A 6000-nucleotide genomic window follows, 5' to 3' on the forward strand; every position below is an offset into this window, starting at 1 on the left:
GGCGGCAGCAGGGCGGGCGCGGCGGCGGCGGCAGGACGAGCAGCGGCGGCGGTTATTGTTGTTGGTGGCGGGGGTAGTGTCGGCGAAGCGGGGGAGGGAGGGGGTTTCTCCCGGAGACTCGAGGCGGGTTTCCCTCCCCCTATCCGCAAAGCTCCTGGAAACCAGGCGGCCGGCGTCTTGCTGCAGGATGGGCCGCCCGCCTGCCCCCCCACGCGCCGGCGGCCCGCGCTCCCACCTACTGCATTACCGCTGGTGCTGAACTGGACAGCTCCCCGCGCCGCCCGCGCCGCGCTCGGGCCGCCGGCCGCCCGCCAGGAGGGGGGCGCGGGCCACCGTCCGCCCGCTCGGGGGCGCGAGGCCGGCGCAGGGCGGGGGCGCCTTCCCGCTCTTCACCCCTCGCCCGGATCCTAAAATGAGCGCTCGCCCGGGCTCCCGGAGCTCAGAGGAAGGCGTAGCTGGCGACAGCTCTCTCCCTCTCCCTCTCCCCCCACTCTCCCTGCCCTCCCCCCCTGGTGTTTCTTCCAGCTCAGCCTCCTTCTCATTCCATCTCTACGTGCCCAGAGCTTCAAATACAACCCTCCCATCACAATCAGACGGGCACAAAACTTCAACCAGCCGTTTCTCTGCCTGGAAGCAGTGAAAGTATAACCTGGATGGGTAATTACAAACACCGTCTCTCTCTGTTTTTTAGATAATCGTGTCACTTTGCTTTTCGGGGGATTTGTTTTGTTTTACTGGCTCGTGAGATACATCTCCTTTGGGTTGTTCCTCTCTGGTCTCTTTGTCTCTCTCTGGCTACGAAGGGGTGTGCGTTGCACTGTCTGTGTCTCTCTGTAGTTTTCCGTGAAATTCCAAATCTTGCTTCCACAAGCAGACATTTTGGAAAGATTATTCATGAAAAAGGGTGCGAAAGGGTGACGAGTCGCCGGGGCTCGGGCAATGATTTTCATCTCAAGGATGAAGATGTTTTCAGGGGATGTGGGTGCAATGTGAATCCTTCTGAGTTTCCTATGTCATTCATAACTGGTTTGGAAGAGATAAAAAATCTCCCAGCTATGAACACCGAAATGCATAACCGTCCCCTCTTCCTCAGCAGAGTCGTTATCCTGGGTTAATTACAGTGTCACCTCTTGTTTCTCTATGTGCAACTTTTCCTTAATGTGACCTCTGGAGGAAAGCAGCACATCAGTTCCTGCTGCTGCTGATTACAATTTTTCTCTGATCAGTTTTCTAGTTAAGTGAGTGGGAGCACATGAGGCATGACGTGGGTGCATGTTTTTGATTTTGGGGGGGGGAGGGGGGAGCCTGAAGAGGGCTATGAGTCTGATAGGTCAATTGGAGGGATTAGAGATGCTTCAGGCTCATAACTCAATTATTCCATACTTTCCTCTCTCTCCCCTCTCTTTTTTTCTTGCGATCGTTGGCTTGACAATTTCTCAGTGATGTGGTGGTTATCGGAGAGTCCATAAGAGATGACTGGATTAAAAAGTCTTTGTCTGGTGTAAGCCCATTGCCTAACGCCCTTCCCTCAGCTCAGAGCTGGTCTGCAGGTACGGCCAGTACATTCTTTTCGCGTAGGAAAACTACCTGTTTCTCCACCCTGCACTGAGCTTCCCTTGTCCCACTCTCCTTTCCCTTCTCAGAAGGGCCAGAGTCCTGCCAGGGGCAATTTCTGTGCTTCTCCTATCTGGGAGAGAGTCCTGGTGTCTGGAGAATAGAACCAAGATCCCCACGACCCTTGTTAACGTACCTTTAGGGTACAGCAAGAGCTATATGTTTGCAAGCTGAGGATTTCTCCACGTTGGCTTCTTGTCCTGTGAGGATGGGGGTGGGGATGGGGGGGCTGATCTGCTGATCCCACTCAGCAGGGGCGCTCGCAGGTTCAGCCAGTGGCTCAGGTGAGTGATTTTCTTGGCTTTCGTCCTTGAGGAAAAAGTGAGGGGCAGGCACCAAGGCCTCTTAGGCAGGCTGGGCCTTTTTGGGGAGTGGAGAGAAGCTGGGGTGTAGTCACATGAACCTGAGGGGCTTGCCCTCACTTATGCTTGTCAGCTTGGTTACCTTTGACCTGTCTGAAAAGTCCATTCAGACTGCAGAAAGAGCCCTTCTTCTCCTCCTCCTACCCCTTTCAGACCAAGCCCTGAACATTTTACTCAAAAGAAATCACTCACAGAGGCTCAGAAGCTTCTGTATGTCCACAGGACCTGCTAACGTCTCAGCCACCGGCAGCAGCTGCAGCTTTAGCAGCATTTGATTAATCTTCTGGCCAGATGATCATTGAGAAAAAGAAAGGGGGTGGGGGAGGAAAGCAACAGCTTCTAGGCTGCCAGCCCGGAGAGAGCAGAGACTTCTGGAGACAGAGCGGGCCTGGGGCACAGCTTGGCTCTGCTGCTTGGGAACTGCCTGGCTCCAAACAAGTTGGCTTCCTAGAACCTCAGTTTCACCGTGTGTGAAATGGACACCTCAGTACCTGCCTATCCCTTTCCAAAGCTGTTCCCATCTACTCATTGCTTTTCACTGCCCACCGCCCCGTTCAGACCTCTGTCATCACATTTACAGCACTTTATTTATTATGCATGCGTTGTCTCCCTCACTGACTTGCAAGTCCTTTCAGGTCAACGGCCATGGCTTGTTCACTATTATATCCTTGGGATCTAGTGCAGGGCTTGATACATAATAGATGCTTGATAAACAGTGGCTGGGTGATTACAATGAGGAGTAAATCATGTAAGATGAGTGAAGTGCCTGGCACACAGTAGGCACTCAATAAGTGTGGGTTTCCTCTTATTTCTCCTCCCCCCTTGTATATCCAGGGTGGTCTCGAGCTTCTTCTTCTTTGTGACTCAATACCACTCTCCTCCCCCTTTCCAACCTAGCTCTATTCCTTAGGTCCCTCCTGCAGACCAGGCAAGGCTGCCTGGGAAGAGCTGGCTTGGTGCAAGCCCCATTCGCCGGTCGGGACCCACCAGGCACTCATACTAAGTAGCTGCTAAACGGATGCTCTGTTGCCTGTGGTTGGTTACTTGGGAAGGGCTTAGAGGAAATTAGCTGAAATGCCACAGGCCTATTTTGAGCTGCTTCTTTGATGTAGTGGAAATAATATGGGATTTGGGTGCAGCAGACCTGGCCTTGAAGCACAAGGTTGCCATTTCCTCGTTGTTTGACCTTGGACACTCATTTAATTTCTCTGGAAATTTGTCTCTTCATCTGTCAAGAAGGACCATGGATATGAGCCTCATGGGGTGGTTGTCAGTGTTACGTGATAATAGCAATGACAATAGCTAATGTTTACTGGGCATTGCTGCATGCCAGGCACAGACCTAAGCTGAATCCCACGGTGATCCTATGAAGGAGATGCCACCATGATTTCCATTTTATGGATAAGGAAATTGAGTCACATAATGGTTTAAGTGTATGGCCTAAGGTTGCCCAGATAGTGAGTGGCAGAGCTGGGCCTCTAATCCAGCAACCTGGTTTGAGAGCCCATGTCTTAGCCATCTGTGTCTTGACCCAAGGTAGGAACTTTCTGAACGAAGGTATTACACCAAGGCTATGTACTTCATCCACAGATCTGGTAAGAATTTAGGGAGCAACTTCCAGGTGTCAGGCATTTTCACACAGATTCTCACACTTAACTCTCCAACAATCCCACAAATGCATATTAATAACTTTTCCTATAAGTGAGTAAACAGAGGCTCAGAGAGGTCATATCAAGTCCCAAGGTCATGTAGCAAGTAAATGGAACTGCAGAGATTTGAACACTTTGTACTGCTTCAAGTTCTGCTAGCTACAAGTCCAAAGTTTATTCAGTTATTTATTCATGCAAAGAATTGAGCACCTACTATGTGTCAAGTACCATGCTAATTCCTGGGGATGGAAAGCCGGACAGACATGGTCCCTGCCTCCAAGGACCTCAGGCGAGCAGGAGAGCAGACAGCTAAGGAACAGCCACACTGAGGTGAGGAGAATGAGTGAGGGATGCTGGGGGGCCACGGGGCAGGGAGACCAAACCCCGCGTGGGGGCTGAGGGGCATCTGCCCTGAGCACACGACATTTAAACTGAGGTGTAGGGAGGAGAAAATGTACCTGGGCCAAGATGGGGGTGGGTAGGTGGGTGGGAGGTGTGCTAAGAAGAGGAAGAACATTTCAGGCTGGGAGAATAACTCGTGCAAAGGTTCAGAAGTGTGAGAAGAGATGATTGGTCAGTTTTAGAGAAAAAATACTATCTATGGCTGAGCCTAAGAAGACGATAGGAAACGTTTTAGGCTCAGCGCCTGGAGACCACGGGAGGAGATTGGCCCATAAGAAATCACCTGGAGGAGGCTGGTGGGATGTGGAATGTGAGATCCCGATCTAGAGGCAGAGAGACAGGAAGATGGCTGTTGCCTGGCACCAGGCTAGAGACGGTGGTGGCCTGGGCCAGCGCAGTGGCAGTGGGGCTGGGGGAAGTGGAGGTAATCTGGGGCGCTTGGGAAGAAATTGATGATTATTGGTGTACATTAGTGTGATGGGCACCGTGAGGGGGGAACAGGTGGGAGTGTGTGGGGTGCGGGGAGGCTGGGGAAGCTGAGGATCCTGATTTGGTCACGTGTCCAGCTGGGCTACATCCGACTGCCTCTCCACTCCGGGGTCCCATTCTAGGTCTCCTCAGCATGCGAATTAATTTATCAGGAATGTAAAGAATTTGTGCAATTACATTCCAGTCCGACTTGCATTCCCACTGGAATGTAAGCCCCATGAAGGCAGAGATTTTGATCTTTTGTTCACATGTATTTCCAACATTCAGAACACAGCCTAGCACAGAGCAATGCTCGATAAAAATGAATTACTTTATTGATATAAAAATCCAAATGCATGTCTGCCGTGTGCCAGGCATTGTGCTGAAGTACCAGGGGTGCAGATGAGATTAAAATACCAAAGCAGGGAGACTGACAAGTAGACAGCTAATCCAGGGCGCTGTGACCCGTCTGCGAGAGAGCTGTGAGTGGCTGGCACTCCCCGCTGCGTGTGCCCACAGGCCCTGTGCTTCTCCTCTCACGGCCCTTCTTCCTGTGTTGCAGAATTGCTATTTAGTGTCTGAGGACATAGTAGGTCCTCAATGCATAGTGAATGAATGAATGAACAAAATGAAGATGTGCTATGGAAGTCCAGGGCAGGAAGCGTTCATTTATTTCTGTCTTGAAGTGTCTCAGAAGGCCTTGTTTGGTGACAAGCTGACCCGCAAAGGCCAGAGGAAAAGGTCACACATGGTCCAGGAGGAGAGGAGGGCATTCCACGCAGAGCCAGAGCACGTGCAAAAGCGAAGAGGCATGAAGCAGTGTGAGGAGCCTCAAGGGGGTCAGTGTGGCTGACGGGGGTGCACAGAGAGACTGCTGTGCGGGGGGCTGGGGAGCATGCACTGGCATTACCGTCCCGTGGCCCTTGCCCGGGCAGGGGTAGTGAAGCGGGAAGACAACAGGCCAAGGTGTCAGATGGACCTGGGTTTGAATCTCAGCTCTGCCGCCTACTCTCCATGTGACCTTAGGCAGTGACTTAACCCTTCTGAGCCACAGCTTCCTCGTCTGTACGTGGGGGTAGCGGGTGCCTCGTGTTTTCCTTTGCACTTGCTGCTCCCGCTGTTGGAATGATTTCCTCCTAGCTCATCATCCAGGTCTTGGTGTCGCATCACCTCCAGAACGGCACTGCCGGCCACGCAACTTAAAACGGCCACTCTGGATGACATCGGCCTGTTTTGTTTTCATCGTAGTGCTTGTGGCAGCCTGACATTCTCTCGTTTATTATCTGAAATCTCTCCCCACCCACTCACCTCCCCCAGGGTGATGTCAGACCTATCTGTCTTGTTCAGTACAGTATCCCCAATGCCTGGAAAGTGCCTGGAATAGCGTAGGTGCTCAGGGCATGATTTTGGACGTGTGAATAAGGTCATCGTTGTTGGGATTAATCAAGGGGAACCAACTTAGCATTAGGAAACAGGAGGAGCAGGTCTCTAGAAACCCCTGACCC

This window comes from Eulemur rufifrons, chromosome 16 (genome assembly GCF_041146395.1).
Source record: "Eulemur rufifrons isolate Redbay chromosome 16, OSU_ERuf_1, whole genome shotgun sequence".
Lineage (NCBI taxonomy): Eukaryota > Metazoa > Chordata > Mammalia > Primates > Lemuridae > Eulemur > Eulemur rufifrons.